Source organism: Haplochromis burtoni, unplaced genomic scaffold, assembly GCF_018398535.1.
Source record: "Haplochromis burtoni strain Fernald_Lab_line unplaced genomic scaffold, NCSU_Asbu1 Contig_155, whole genome shotgun sequence".
Taxonomy (NCBI): Eukaryota; Metazoa; Chordata; class Actinopteri; order Cichliformes; family Cichlidae; genus Haplochromis; species Haplochromis burtoni.
The window spans coordinates 1,395,067-1,412,309 of record NW_024582516.1 but is presented as its reverse complement, the minus strand read 5'-3'; the positions used below and the strand labels follow the sequence as shown (position 1 = coordinate 1,412,309).

General features: G+C 36.7%; 1 protein-coding gene across 2 annotated transcripts in view; it reads left to right on the top strand.

The window, feature by feature from the left end:
* LOC102311505 (RALY RNA binding protein like) overlaps nucleotides 1–17,243 on the top strand; it is a 116,383-nt gene that overhangs the window by 19,758 nt on the left and 79,382 nt on the right. The window lies entirely within an intron of this gene.

The following is a 17,243-nucleotide window of genomic DNA, read 5'->3' as shown; positions in this document are numbered from 1 at the left end:
CACACACACACACACACACACACACACACACACACACACACACACACACACACACACACACACACACACACACACACACACAAAGAGAAAACACTCCAAATCCAACAAAGTTGTTTTAATCAATTCCAGTTCAGAGGCACTGTGGGACACCTCCAAGCTGTCAGCTGATGGAAAGCTGTTGATTATGGTTTTAATAAGGAGCAGAAAGTGTGACCATGAAGACTACAGTGGTGCAAACTGCAGTACAATACAACAGTTCTTACAATGTGTAATGGATAATATTTTTCCTTTGCTTTTTTCCACTCAAAGCAAAAGTGTAGCTCTTCTTTTAGACTTCATTTAAGGGGAGACTCGATAGATCTGTGATGAATGTCCAATTGTGTAGGTTTTTAGATCATTCATTTGTCATTCAGATGAATGTACTGCTTCAATTAGTGAATAAGAGCTGGAGATTGGATCTATTATCAGTGTTACACTTTTGTCTACTTCTTAGAGGTTTTTGAAGAAAAGAATAACTTGAGGAAAAATAAATTAACTTTCTTGCTGAATGTTTGATAAGACCGATATATGTTTGTCTTGTTTGTACCGTTTCACTCTGTACCACCAGATGTTATAACTTAACATAAACCAAAGAAGGACTTAGTTAGACTTACGCGATGTGTCATTCTCACAAATGGGACATAAATGCTGCCATTCTTTTGGTTACCTTTGGCACACAACTTTTCCTTGTTTCACCTTTATTGTTGAACCTTTTAAGAGCAAGACACAGGGAGGAAGGAGGGTATCATGAGTCATTAGTATGAGAGGAAGACCCTGGTTTATGTACCATTTTGCAGTGTTGTGTTTTCCACTTTATACTTTGTTTTGACTCACAGTTTATGCTTAGATGCTGAAAGTACTTGTTTAATATTTGAAAAACACTATATTTAGGTGATTAAGTTTTGAATGAGCTGCTCTGACTTCTGACTGTGCAGAAGTCTTGAGCTCCCCTCCACCATTTATTTATTTTTTGCTTCCAAGAAGCCAGACTGCCTTGCAATTTCAAACTATGTTCTTTGCACACTGGCTGTTTTTTTTCCTTGCACCTGATCATTTTCAGAGGAAGGCTTCTTTTTGAGTCGCTTAACACTAACCTATGAATGATTCATGCATAAAAAGATGTCAAAATCAATTCCATTCCATTTTAATTCTGTCCATTAAAAAAATGAGAAACTTGGACACTTGGTGAAAAAAGAGGGACGTGACCAAAGCCTCACCGGAAATGATCTCAGTGTGGCTACAAAGCCATTTTTAAGGATGGGAGGATGTCTGGAGGAGGACAGGGAAGAGGCCATGTCTAAAACATAGAGGTGGCTCTGTCATGGTTTGGGGCTGCGTTCCAGCCAGTGGTGTTGGAAATCTTCTTGATACTGATGGAATTATGAAAAGTAGGAAAGTACTATAAGTACCATGGAAAGCATCTGTCTGGCAACTGCTTCGGATTTCAGCATGACTATAAATGTAGCAAAAACATTCCTGGATAGTTAAAAAAAACAAAACAACAACAACAACAACAGCAACAACAAAACAGTGGAACACTATGAGTCATGGACTGGCCTCACCAGAGCCCTGTCCACCACATTATAGGAGCAGTGTGGAATCATCTTGACAGAGAATGGAACAAAGGACAGCTAACATCCAAAGAAGACTTGGATGTCCTTTAAGAAGCCTGGAGGACTATTCGTGAACACTACTTAAAGTACAGGAAAACTTGTTTACAAGGGTTCAGACTGTGTGGTCATACCAAATATTGACTTTCGAGCTCAATGAAAATGTATAGACTCAGTTTTTTTTTTCTTATACACTGTATTTCCATGTATGTTTTCACATTTCACTGTAGCTATTTCCCGTTTTCCTAGCAAAAGACTTAAAATAGTGCATTCCCATAAAACCACGTTTTATTTTACAAATAAAAAAATAACAGGAAGTTATTTAATAACCCTTTGAATTCTAAACTATCACATTAGTACTCCAATTTGATATTTTGGAAAAGAAAAATGTGAAAAGTCATTGATGTGTGCAAGGATGATTACTTTCACTGTTTGACAAGACTTGTGAGAAGTATTTTTTTTAAAAAGTTACATATTCTCAGAGGGCTAATTATGAGCTAAAGGTGCTTGTTGCTATATTTGATGATAGATGATAAGGTCTATTACAACACCTACAATATATTAGTTCCAGTGAGAAACCCTGACATATTACAGAGTTTTGTCTTGCTATGACAGTAATGCACTGAAGTGTAAAAAACAGTACTGCAAATGAGACAGTAAGGGGTAAAGGTTAAAAGAGGCAGCTTTGTCAAGATGAACTTTTTTGACCAGTTTTATTAAGATGTGACAATAAAAATCAGCTTGAAAGCCCTTAAATGAAGAGCTTTGAAAGTTGAAGACTCAAGGAATACTTCACTTCAACATGGAGGGTCATTATAGTTTCTGAGTGGTGTGCTACAACCCAGAGGAGTGAAATATAGCCAAGAGCAGGTCTAACATGTGCCAGAGGGGTTACTGGGATTGGCCTTTCCTTCTAGATATCCACGGCTGAACCTCTGTGGCTCCAAATATTAAATTAGATAGGTATTCTGACCTCTCTGCAAAATCATGTTTTCTCAGCTTTTAAGCCAGTAAATTAGCAGAGAAGAACACATTTTAAAATAAAAATGGTCAATATATTTAATAATTTTTCTGGGTTTTTTTGGTCTAAATCAGACAATCTGGACTGTGAAAGTATTGGTTTCCATTTATGTCTTGGCAAGCCTGGTAATGAGCCTATAAAATTAATTTTGTTTATCTTAATCACCTCATTCTTATAAAATCGAATGATTTTACCTCGGCTCATTTCTTATTTGATGCCGGTGCAACTACATTGTTTTATTATGTTTATTATTTTATTATTTATTATGTTTTGTTTCTCTTGCACCCAGTTCTGGTTTGTCAAGTCAATGAAATTGTAAGGGCTCTGTGTGCAGGCAGGTGGAGATGTGGATCCAAGTGCAGGACTCTCAGACGGAAATATAACTGAAAACCACAGCTTTATTGCTGGCACCAAAAAAACAGAAACCAAAACATGAAAACACTAACTGGAACACACAGGCAGGATCTGCAGGTACAACACGACACCGAGCATGGGAAAACACAGGGCTTATATACACAGGGTAGTAACGGGGGAATCGGCAACAGGAGGGAGACACAGCTGGGAGAGATCAGGGCTAATGAGACAGGGGGAACAAAGCTGCACACACTAACATAAGACAAAGACTTTCACAATAAAACAGGAAACATGAATCACAACTCAGAGACACGGACTCAACACAGAGAGACAGAAAATGCCACATGGAACTGAACTACACATGAAACCACAATTCCTAAAACATGGATAACAGAAACATGAAACTCTAATAATAATGATCACAACCACAACAAGAGAACAAGAAAACAATCCATGATGCAAAATTAAACCAAAACATAAACTTAAAATACTGGGTCCAATGGACCCAGAACCGTGACAGAAATTATCTGCTGTTTCTATCAGACCTGTTCGGTATTGACTCAAATTTTTAAATTACAGCATGCACTGCATTTAGCTTTAAACTACAGAAAAACTTATAGCTGCAGTTAAATAAAATGCAATGAAATGGTGACAGTTAGATGGTGTCAGAGGCATTTGGTGACAAGCATATCAATGGGTGTAAATTATAAAGGCTATATATAATATACAGGCTTTTGCACATTTTTTTCTTGCAGATTAAATTGAGAGATTGTGTCAGCAATTAACTGATTCATGACAATAACTATGCCAATTAACAAAGACAACATTTGATACAGGAAGTTGCTGTATGTCATTATTTATCAAATTATAAAAACTCTCTTTAGGAAAGGAAAATGTAAAAATGTGAGCTTTGGATCAGTATTCTCTCCCGGTGACAACACTATTCATGACAATTACAATAATGTAATTAGGAATTAAGACTTCAGTATCTGACTGATTACTGATAGACATATATTTGTAAAACTTTTCCCACTTAACATCTGTGTGCAACTGCCCAGTCCAATCTAAAATCCATCCTGCAAATGCACCACATAAAAACTCTCTTATAGAGCTTTTACATATGCAGTATCCAATGGCACGTCAATATAGACAAAATATGTGGTCCTTTTATGTTTACTGATGCATTTTTTTACCTTTCCGATAACAACTTGCAATTTTAAAATCCACCTTCGGTAGTATATTTCATTTCATTTCAAACTGTCTGCTTAGCCAGAAAAAAAAAAGTCCAAAAGGTTTTGAAGCAGTGCTGAATCGTGCTCTCTTATATGGTAAATCAACATTAAAAGCAACAGAAAATCTCAATGTAAACTCTCAAGATGGTTTTTCATGGCCTTGTTGTGCTTTCAAGTCTCGTCTGCCGCTTTGGATCGTTGCCAGTGTCATAGTAACGTGGCAGGATGTGTCATCGTCTCATCCAGGCAACACTTTTCAACAGAATATGTTAAGGGCTCCTTTTTTTCTGTGGGGCTGCTGGAGTGTGGCACAAACCATCAGGAGCCTGCTTATTTTTAGACAGTCCTCACGCTGATTGTATTGTGACTGATTTAATAAGTATCGAGAAATTTGAAGAAACTTTACTGGGTTAGAGACATCACTTTGGAAAGGTCAGCAGAAATTAGTGGAGTAGGAGGGAAACTTAACCTTTCCCTTGGGTTGACTGACAGAGAGACAGAAGTGGCTTGATTGCAGCCATTGTGTACTCTTGTGTTTGATGATAATTACATATCCTGTTGTTTGCTCGGATCCATAAATATTTCATGAGCTCCTGTCTTGGATTTCGAAAGACTAGAAGATTTCCACTATCCTATAGAGAAAAATGACTACAATAGTGATTCAAAAGGGTGTTACTAACTTATTATACAACACTAATGAATTCTCTCGGTGCTGATTTTTGTAGCTTTCTGTCCTGACACTTACCCATCTTTAAAAATTGTCTAAATGTTACTAAATTTTCATTACTGCACATACAGTTGATATTATGTCAAGTTCAATCTTTACAGTGTGTGGGAGATCATGCATTGCATATTTCTCATAAAAAGCTAAAGTTGAAGTGAATCTTTGCATAAAGGTTTAAAGACAGCACAAAGCTAATGAAGCATGGCTAGTTAATCATGTTGGTTTTTCAGTACAAAACAAAGATGTTTGATTAGAAATGATTAGTTGTATCAACAGCACCACATGCTGTATTTATTGCTATTATCAACAGCATGGTGCACTTACTTCCTGGAACACGCCTCGTTGCTTGGCAAGACTTAAGGAAAATCAAAGACAACCTTTATAGCACCAAATTCTCTGCAAGACCCCAACCTGTCAGTTTTATACTTTGGTCTGAATAGAGATTAGATAAATGAGCTCATTATAAGCTTTAGAGTTGCTAGCAGATTTGGACAAAGGCATCCTTGCTGTTTTCTCTTGTTTGTAATCTTTTAGTAAAAATTAATTAGCAAAAAAAAAATAATAAGAAAAAATATGAAAGCAACTTTAGCTTAATACACAAAAATGTATTTGTCCCAATCTTGTTTATTACATAAAGCTATTGTGTATGCATAGTTACATCTTAGGACCCTGAATGTTCATATCTATATGGGATATTATGATGTCATCATGTTGCCCAGCGGCCACCTACCGATGGTGCCGCAATAACCTTGCATTTAGACAACGGTACCAACTTATAAAGGCGTAGTATAATTTAATATATATGTAATATATTCATTTGTGATACAGATTTTTTGATATTTCCAGATTGTGATATTTACTATGAATATGAATATTTATTGAATATTTATTTACATAATTTCACACATTAACTTACAAAGTCAGGTTTACTGTATTCAGAGAATTCAGGAAAACTTTAATATAAAAGCAATGGGATGTTGCGTCATGTGAATGAGTCCACCGTAAAGAAATCACCATTTTTCCAGGATGCCATTATATCCATTTTGTTGAGGTGCATGTTACTGACATGTATACATAAATTATAACAACCATAATTAAAGTTACATTCTGAGATCCTCTTTTACTCTGAGGGTGCACATTCAAACAAACTCTTGCATTTTTTTTCTTATACACTTAACAGGGGTGGTAAGTGTCTGAATGATAAGTGTAGCAGTATATTTATTTTGTACAACAGATGGCTCACATATTCCCTTAATCATGCATAGAGCTAAATACATTTTCCTGCACAACCGCACAATGAGTCCCTTATTTATCTTTATTCATATAAACATTTACAACGTCTATATTTTCAGTTTTTTCACTCTTGGTAATGTGATTAAGTATATCTTTTTGCCAACAAAGCAACAAGCAGAGCAAACAATGCTACAGGATGAGCATGTACTTGTAAATTAAACAAGTAGCATGAGTGTATAATAACGCAAATAAACCTATGGGGTTTTAAAGATATACACTTAGTGCTATCAGTGGAAATGTCCACATGTAATTTCATAGTCATCAAGTGTTATATAATCTGATTATATGACATTATCATGTCATTCAACTGCATGCGTTTCCTCTGAACACAGGACAGATGTGGTACTTACAGAAACACAAAGCTGCGTACCAGCAGCAGTTTCTGTCTGCTTTGTGTTATTTTGAGAGAATTCTTTACGCCATCAAATAGAGATCTGTGTCTGCCATACACTGCATGGTAAACATGACCCAGCAGCACAAACCAGCACACTTCAGCACTCATATTGATTACCAGCATAAGTGTAAAGATTGCGGCATCTGGAGACACAGTTGGGTGTTGATGAATATATCCCCTTTGGACACAAGCAAGAAAATCCAGCCGAATTTCAAGAATCTCTTTTGTGATTCCCTACACAGAACAAATGAAGTGTTTCAAAACATCCCCGTGAAGAAAAGGTTTCATTTTAATCCATTTGATATAAATAACCCACTTTGGCATTTTGTTTGACACAAAAAACAATCATGTCATTAACTATGTGTTTGATTTAAGTGTGATAGTCCAAAACATCTGTTTCACAGTCAGACTCCTGCAGACGTGTGTAAAGTCATGGTAAAAAAGAAAGTACACCTCTTTTTAATTCTAATGTTTTATGTAAGAGAACATAACAAAAAAATAATCTATTCCTCTGCAGGACTTCAAATTAGGTAAATACAACCTCAGATGAATGACCAAATATCATATAATTTATTGTGTTGCTATTTATTTAATAAAAATTAAGCCAAAATATAAAAGCAGTATGTGAAACACCCTCCTTGCTTCTAGAGGAGTTAGCAGCAAGGCGCTTATAATCAAAATACACTGACTGATCATCAGCAAGTGTGAGCACCTCTACAAAAGCAGTTGTTTGGGGAGTTTGTTGGTCTGGGGCATTGATCGTGTGTTTTAATACAATGCAAAAGAGGAAAGACGTGCAGTTATCTCAGAGAAAGAGCTATTGCTATAAAGCAGTTTGGCCTTGATGTTACTTTTTTAGTTAGTGCAATGTTAAAATAAGTTGTTTAAAAGGAAAAAAAAATATTTATCAAGGCAATATGAGCAGAGAGTACAAATATGTTGAGGGAAAACAATGTTCACTAGCAGTCAAAACTAATGTGTATGTCTGCATTTTTATTTTGTTGAATATGACCAAAATTATAGAAGAAGTGCTGCCATGTGTTTGACCAAAGGCTTCAGTTAGCATGTCTGATGTAAAGTGAGAAGTGTCTCCTTATACAGTACTTGAAATTTAAAAAAAACAAACAAAAAACACATTTTTGCTAATATTTGTGGGTGTTTTCTTGTTTATTTGTTTGTTTTTTTGTACTATTTAAACACTAAAGTGGCCCTCCAACGAGACAACGGTGCTAGCAGTGGTCCACAGCTCATTTAAGTTTGACATCCCTGAGTTATATGTTAAAGTTTGTAACAGTAAACTGAAGACTGAACAGGCAGAGCCCTCTTCTCCTTTAGAAGAACATGGCAGTTTTGACTTAGCTTTATAAAGCTGGATGTGAACAAACCACATTACTGGAACCACGTCCTTTGGAGAGTTTAGAGCAAAGTGGAAATGTTTGGCCGTAATGCACAGCACAACATTTGGAGAAAACTAAACACAGCATATTACCACAAACATGTTATACCAATGAAAAAAAAAACAAAATTCATCCAAGTTCTTTTTTATGTTATCACTGCTGATAAGTGGCTCCAATAGTTATCAAATATATGCATTATTTCAGACATTGCTTCTGCATTTTGGCTTAGTTTTAGTTAAAAAACATGACAACAGAGTTTAATATGGCATGTGTTGTTGTTCATCTGAGGTTGTATTTACTTAATTTTAAGACTTGATAAGAACATTTTTAGTATGTCGTAATATATAAAACCTTAGATCTGACAGAGGGCGCATTGCCATGACTTCACCTTGACTACTCATACATATTGTCAGTGACTATCTTTTTTAAAATTCATATAGGATGAGTATTGGCATACATGGCTATACCATTTAAAAAATCTGGTTATTGTAAGAATTTACCTTGTATTGATCTTACATTACATAAGTGTTAAAGGCAACATTATGCTGGAGTAACACACTTTTCTGAATCCATAAAAATCTTTTCAGTGAAATGAATAGCCATTATGCTTATTTGCCCACTTTCATTTACAATACAAAGCCGCTGACATGAATACCATTTTACATCTGAACAAAGCGAGTCTTGATACTGAGGTGTTAACACGTTTGTGTGTTTTAACTTCTGGTCCTTTTTTATGCAAACCTTCCATTACAAGAGGCCTTTATGGGCAAACTCAATAGCTAAAATGAAAAACAGAAGCACATAAAAGTTTAAAATATCTGGGCTACAAACAAGGTCAACAGGGAAAAAAAACATATCCAAAATACAACGGGATAACACATCTGAAGCCACCCTTCCTTTATTTCTTTTCCCTAATTGGCTGCTGTGTTTTGAAACATATAAAGCTAAGTAAGGGGATTTGAAGAGTTCTCGAACCAAGCAACAAGGTATAACAATAAAGGCTGCATAATTTATCAACAGCCAGGCAGCGCTGCTTTTGTACTTAATATTGTGCAAGCAATTTGTCCCAGAGAGAAGTTAAATCTATTAGAACGGGACTCTGTGGAACCATTGGAAGAGTAAAAAAAAAAGCACATTACAATGAAAACAATTTAGAAAAATGCTTAAGAGTCCATACTGTATGTCAAGCCTGAGGGTGAATGGGAGCTGCAACTGTAGTCTGCTGCTTACAAATCTGTTACAACTCTCACAACTGCCATAAAATCAATACCCTGGCATTTGGCCAACACCTATGCTGCCCTAGTTTGAGGGAATAGGGTAAGACTTGGAAATGGGACCCCACATGCAGAAAATGAGCAAGTGTCCTTCACTGCATCTTGAACAAGCAGGAGTTATGGCCTCTTTAGGGAACTTCCCACCTGACATGAGATTATTTTTAACATTTATTTTGCTTGTCTATCCTCCATGCACCAACTAATTTCCCATCTGATATGATGCCACAGCAAATCTTTAAACTTCAAATGATTTTTATAAAAGGAAGGCAAGTCCAACACACCGTCAAGGTTTCTGATGAAATCTAACACTTATAACTTGCTTACCTTTTCTAATATGCTCACTGCCCTGTTTTGAGAGACCAGGCTATGACCTGGAAAGAGGCATCTCTTCTAGAGAGTGAGCAAGTCTCGTTCACTCCTTGTTAAGTTGGAAATATGACCTCTTTACAACTTCAACCTCTTCAGAGATTTTCCCACATGATAAGAAACTAAGCCATTTAGATGGAACTGTCCTACATAAGGACGTCCAGGGGATTGTTTCTATTTGTTTTACATCCTTTTTTCATTGATGCCTGACTCCATTCTACCATAGCCAAACCTGTGGACCTGTCAACATGAAAAAGTTAGTGTTTGATTGAGTAGCTTGCCAACAAATAAGCCTAAAAAACTCTGTTTTTCATTTTACTGCAACCATTTATATTTGTTAGGTAATTTGAGTAGTGGTAGTTTTGGTGTACAGTGGTGTGCAGTTAACATACTGGGCACATTTGTTACACATGCAAACATGTTTTGTCTTGTATATTAATTCACAACAAGCACAGAATAAATACTGCAAAGGAAGAAGCAAAATAGAAGCTCGAATAAAGGATGTGACGAATGTGATGTTTAATATTAATAATAAAAAAGCTGTGCAGTTGTCTGGTGGTAGGAAGGGCTTCGAACAGATAATAGATAAAGTAAAGCTGCAGGAGGAGGGTTGTTTTCAAGTTCTTGTGATTTTATGTGTGTGTTTGTGCCCACTACTGTTACTACTGGAGCTTTAAGCTATTAATTATGACTGCAGAAAGCTGCAGTGTGACCTAAGTGTCATCAGGTAAATTCTGTTTACCAGTGACTATTCATAACTCTGCAGTAATTGCTAATTTAGCAGCATAGGTTTTTTACTGCACTGTGAGAAAACGTGCCAGCAACTGAAATAAAAGCAGGCAAACGAAACCAATCATAGAGGAAGGGAAACGTTTTTGTTATGTTTGTAATCTTGTGCAAATAAAAGTGACATTTAAGTACTTTTCATCATATTCTCTTTCATTGCTTGTCTATTACACCTGAATGCTCTTTCATCAATGCGCTTCTGGGTGAGTCATTACTAGGAGAAAGTTATTACATGCCTTCTGCATATAAATGTCGCCTTTGTTATTATAATGCTCATAACCAAGATTTACCATTGCCAAGTGTGTTGAGGGGAAAAAACACTTACAGTTATTGCTTCATAACCCAAATTATTATTATCAGTGAAGACTGCTGACAACCAGGCAGGATAGCAGAATTGGTGCTCACACTTTGTTTTGGACGACAGTCGACATCTTTTAGGTGGTAATCTGAACTGACAGTGGCGTCAAAAGCAGCATAGCCATATTTACAGCAATGCACAGCTGTTTTTATAACTTTTATAACTTTTATAACCTTTTTTTTTTATTCATTCCCTAAGAGTCATTAGAAATGATTACAATTATTACATTTTGTTACAGGAAAGTTGCTGTTGTGAGTGGTTGACTTGAAAATATGTGACATGTAACTAACTTGGAAGACAGAGAATAAAACATATCTCAGGCCAGTTGTATTTTAAAATTAAGGGGTGCATAAATAATCAGTGGAGATTTTGTGTATCTTACTTGTAAAACCAAGAAAAGCAGTTCTAATATTTGCTTTCATAATATCACACCCATTCATCTCACTTCAAAGTAGCTTTTCTCTTCTTTGTGATTCAATAATTTTCTCACCAAAAATTAACTGAAGAACTCTCTGTAACATGGACTTAGAGAGGAGAGAACAGCAGACAGACACAACTAGTGGTTATCCAGCGAGCACAAGGGCATTTAGCAGCAAAAAGGACAGAAATGTCACTCAGCACTTGGATGAGGATAAAACAGGGATAAAAGGCTGCAAACATGTCTCCTAATGCATACAAATGGTGGGCCATTTCTGATGAGATTTTTAGCCTTGCTAATACGTTCAAAAAATTAATTCCATCTTTGGCTAAAAATATATTCAAGTACACTTTTAAACAGTCTTTCATCCTCATTCAATGAGCTTGCTAAAATGATTCCTTCCTTAAAATATTGCAATGCAGATTTTTAACTTCTATTTATTGAATTTCATATTTAAATTGTATATTATAATTTTCAGTGACCTAATAGTTGAGATTGTTGACAACGAGCTGTTTCTTTATACATAGCACCCATTGAGTGTAAATACTGATTTTATTTTTTGATGTCACTGATTTGGGAATCTATCGACTATCGTTTGATGATTCGTGGCGTGGCTTACTTTTTACCCACAGTGATAACAACTTTGGCATTTTAATGGCAATGATAGAAACTACCATACAACTTTAAGCTAGTGTAAGGGAAGTACAATAACAGTTGTCATGATAACTCAAATTAACGCTAGCAAGTTAAGATCAGCTGATTTTTTTTTCCATTAGCCACTAACATTATGTGTTGTGACTAATACATGTGGCTAATAAATGTTGCAACAAACATGGTCAAACGATGCAGCAACTTCTCATTTTTGCTTTCAGACAAAAACTACCATGGAATACAACCTTTATATACTGTATTTATATAGTGCAACTTCACAACAACAGTCATCAAGCATTGTAGGTAAACCTACTCAACTGTACGTTAATGCAGTCACATGGCGCTAGCTCAGTGCATTTAAGCATGCAAACATGGTCAAGAAGTTCAAATTTAGCATCAGAATGGGAAAGAGAAATTATTTTTGTGAATAGGAATATGACATGAATGTTGGTACCAAAAAAGCTGGTCTGTGGATTTCTGAAACTACTGATGGGATTTACCAATAAATGATCCAAAAACAGAGAAAATATCCAGTGAGTGGCAGTTCTCTAAATAAAAATTCCCCATTGATGTCAGAGGTGAGAGGAAAATGGCTGCTTTAAGCAGCAGTAACTGCAGCAGAAAAAAATGCTAGATGCTGCTCCTGTCAACAAAGAATAGGTAACTGAAGGCTGGAATTCCAAAGGGCAAGTTTGATGCACACAACATGAAAGCGTGTATCCATCTTGCTTCATATCAATGTTTGAAGTTGGCTGTCTTGGTGAGCATCATTTAAAATCCACAGACTACCTGAGGTTTTTTCTGATCATGCCTTTTCCATTTTCTTGAACATGTCAATGAGGTCACTCAAAAGACCTCTATAATTACAAGATCTCAATGCAATAGAGCACTTCTGGGATGTGTGGAATTGCACAAACCTACTACATCTGTATGTTGCTGTCATGTTAATATGGATCAAAATCTCAGAACAATGCTTTTTAGCACCTTTTTTGAATCTATGCCAGTTCTGAAGGCAAACAGGGTTCAACCAGTGAGTACATATCACTGTATAAGTTTTAAACCCTGCAATATTCAAGAAACAATTTAGTCTATGATTGCAAGGTTGCATTTTAGGAAACACTTCATACAATAAAAACACTTCTCAAACATAACTGGTTAAAACTTCTTGAATTATAACTACACAAACCTAAACCAGCTTTTGTTGTTAAAAATCTAGTCTTTTGCCTACACATTCTGCATGCTTATATGCAGATATCTTTACATAGAGATTATGCAGACACTAAAGATTCCAAGATTTTATCTTATTGGTAAAGAAGTGCTACTGAGTTTATTCTTTTTTCCCCTTACATTAAGTCCATTACAGATATGGACTTTACTGAGCTGCACTCACATGTGTTCAGTCCTTAATAAAGCTTTCCGGACAAATCAGTTGAAGAGTTAGACCATCATTCAGCCTGGGCTGAATAAAAAATCTCACATGGTCAGCAGATTATTTCGAGATTATTAAAAATTCTTGCCCACAGGCAAGTTTTCTAACAGTGACTTTTATGGAAACCAAACTGTATCTAAGCTAAAGCATGTAGCATGTTTGCCACATGCTACATTTTATGAAGCACACCAGTCAGTCGGTGGTGCAGTCAGAAAGAGAGGCAGAGAATGAAGGAGGGGTGCAGTGCAGTAGGTATCAGGGATTTAACTGGAGAAGGAGCAAAGGTGATTGAGAGAAAAACATCAGGTCTGTCAATGCTGTACTTGGCGCTCCACTGAGAAATGTGAGGCAGTAAACACTAAGCCGCCTGCAGCTCTGTCATACATGTTATTAGGTTAGCTAAGGAAACCCAGGCCTAATCCCCTTCAGCTCTGCAAGGCAAAGTAGGGAATTATCGCACGGTGATTATCACATGACAGTGTTTATAGTATTTCTAAAGTATATCGAGAACTTTGCAACCAGGGAAATAATAACAGCGTGTGATAAGTAGGAGTTTGATTTTTAGGGTGATTCACTTTATCCTGATTACAGGATTGTAAAAAACACTTCAGGTGGCAAAAAATGAAAGCACATTGGGAAACCTATTATTGTGTAATACTTGTTATTACTCTCCCACCACCACAAATTAACAGGATTCACTCTTCCATGAAAAAGCTGTTTATCTATGTGGTTTAAGCGCTCCGGGCTTGGTGTTGCGAGGCAAAAAAGGACCCCATCTGTCATCCATTTCCCCTCAATTCTTTGATCATTTTGTGACCTCTTCTGCCCTTTTGTAGCACAGCATTTTATTTGTATGACGATTCATCCGGCACTCTATCGGCAGTAATAATGCAATGTGACAGACATTGTTTAGGGCGTACGAGTTGTCTCTCACGGCAACAAACAAGTGACGAAAGGGATGATGTGATAAAGCATGAGAAGGTGACAGAGAGCACAATATCAAAGGTTTAGCAGTTTAATTCACCTTAACTTATGCAAGCGTTTTCTAAGTATTAAGTGTCAAATTTTCTTGGGTAAGAGTCCAACAACATTTTTCTCAGTGTGCACTGATTTCTGCTTTTGTTTTTTAATCCACTAATATATATATATATATATATATATATTTGCAGAAGTCATGTAAGTAACCTTTGCTCTGTCTGAATATGGCGATGGATTTCATTTTGACAGTGGGAAATATTTGTCCCATGGGCCGATGACAGTTGAAAAACAGCCCCAGTGGTGTTTCCATTTAAAGGTGGCCCATCTCCCTCAAAGCAACGTTCCCCTCATAAGAACTTATGCCATTTCAGCGTCTCAGTTCATGTATTGCTGCTAAGAGGATGTGAGCGTTCATCCACAGCTAGAATGTCATTATGTGGCCAGGCTTTTGCACAGTGCTTTAAGGCTTACATGTCATCCAGTGTGCTGCTAAAAGGATCTGAAGTCTTTCAGTCACTACAAGTGCTTCAAAGGCTGTTTTACATGTAATTATTTCTAACGGGAGTGATACTTTGCTTAGATATAAATAAATCCTTAGACGGGAGTTTTTAAACCTTTTAGTAACATCTGAGCCTTTTTTGTGACAGCAGTCACTCTGAGCGAGTAAAGGTGTCATTTTACCCCATGCATGACTGATGTCTTACTTTGAAAAGAACCCCTTCAAATACATATGGCATTGCTGCTTTTTGAAGCGAGCTACTAAGATGGTAGTTTTTTTAATGTCTATTTTTGTGTATTGTTTATTTTGTCTGATGCAAGTGAAGTTTCTCATGCTCGTCGGCATTGTGCATAAAGGCATATGGTGCATTTTATTTCATTAATGCAAGAGGAGAAGAAGTGTTGAGGGCAGCAGCCAGACTCCATAAGCCTCCTCTGCTACACAAAAGACAGAATATGCTGTCAAACTGTCAAAACTTATACTTCGAGGCCTGTGATCGTCTTGCTGTGTGAGGCTCTCCGTTGCTTTTATGTCTGCGGTGTTTGTGTACAAGTGTGTGACTGACTTTATGCACGTGTGTCTGTGTATGCCCATGTCCTCGTGTTTGCGTACTATTTGGGGGTACACACATTTGAGAAAGCATGCATGATTGTGTGTGCATATTCAATATGTCTCCCTCTCTTTGAAAGCCCTTACACTCTGATCCATTTTGCTGAAGTGTGTGGCTCTTACACTGCGCATCAGTAGACGTGATAAATGGAAATATGCCGGAGCAAGACGAGAAAAGAAACTGCTACACCTCATGAAGCATGATGACGGCTTCATTGCCCGGGGAGGCCCTTAAGGGTTCCCTTGGGCTCCAAGTAACAAATGTTTTAAAAATCTGCATCTGTGGCTTCAGTTACTGGCTGGGGTAATTGAGCTGTCTGTTTCAGAGTAGAAAGAATTAAAAGCAAATTACTACCTGCTGAAACTGTGTTTGCATTGGCCATTTGTAAGAGACATTAATCTCTAAGTAAGGTATCACTGCCTTTATCTTATTGTCTTTGCAGTTCTTCTTTATTCTCAATTGTTTAGATAGCCAGTGAACTCTTAAAGACTATAGCTGTCAGCAAACACTGAGACGGTTTTAATTGTGCTTTACTGTTATGGTACAAATGCAGTACAGGCTTGTGGGGGTGTGATGAAGTGTCTAATTACAGATGGAGAGGGTGGGAGCCAATTTCAGTGGCGACACCACATGCAGCCAGCCAATTAAATATAGATGTTGAAGATTCAGTTTTCTCAATACATATCATTTGCTTTCTGTTTTTGTTTATGTTTGCTTGTTTTTGCTTTTGTCTGTGTTTACATGAGTGTTCTCTTTTTTATTTTCTTCTGCCATACACTCCTTTGCATTGCATTTAAATTCATTACAGGCATTAGTGAGTCTATGAAATGCATCATGTCAGTTGTAGTAGAAATGTGGCTTTTTGGGGACTCCTGGATTATCTAGGTTCAGATTTAAATTCAGGATCTACTAAGTGTCCTTTGATTGAAGGTGGAGACGATGTCTTTCACAAGAGGCCTCTCACTAAATGAGGCTACTTTGATGTGCATATTTTAGAATGACTTTGCAAATCATCTTTGCAAAAATGCACAAAGGTCCACATTTCTCAGGGCAGTGTTCCTAGATTTTGCTTGGTTTATGGAAACCTAATGGTGAATATACAAACACGTGATTTTCTAAACTCATTGTGAATATGTCCTCTGTTTCTATGTGACGATCTTTGCATAACTTTGTTTGAAAGGATGATTGATGATAACTGCAATAAAGCATTGTATAGGAAAACAGCGTTAATGTTGCAGAGTGCATATTGCTCTGATGGAGAGCATTTTCATCAGAACTCACTGCACAGTGAGCTTCAATTTCCATGTATGAAACCCAAGTGGCAACCTCCAAGCCTTAAGTGGCCACTTCAGACGTTCTCCAAAAACAAGTCAGTCCCAGCAGACTCCCGTGTTAAAATGACTAAATTTACCACAGAAAAAATGTGTGTGTTCACAGCCGGCTACAAAACTAGCTAATTTACCCCTTCAGAAAACCTGCACGGAGCTGATTTTATATATAACTCATCTTTTTTTACTTTGGCAGGATTGCAACTTGCTGTGTAACTTGTGTGAGCTTTTGAAGCATTTCTTTTATAGAATTATTTGATAAATAATTTGGTGTGCTATGTGGTACAGACAACTTTAGAAGTCTAAACTCATCCTTAATAGTCTTTCTGATATTCATGTTCAAACATGGCCTCCAATTTCAAAGTGTGACAAAAGCATGCTGAAAGTGGGTCGATGCTTCATTTTCCAATATATATCTTGAAAAGTGTTTGATATATGAGGGTAAAATTTCACAGCAGTCATTATATATTTCCAAATTTTGG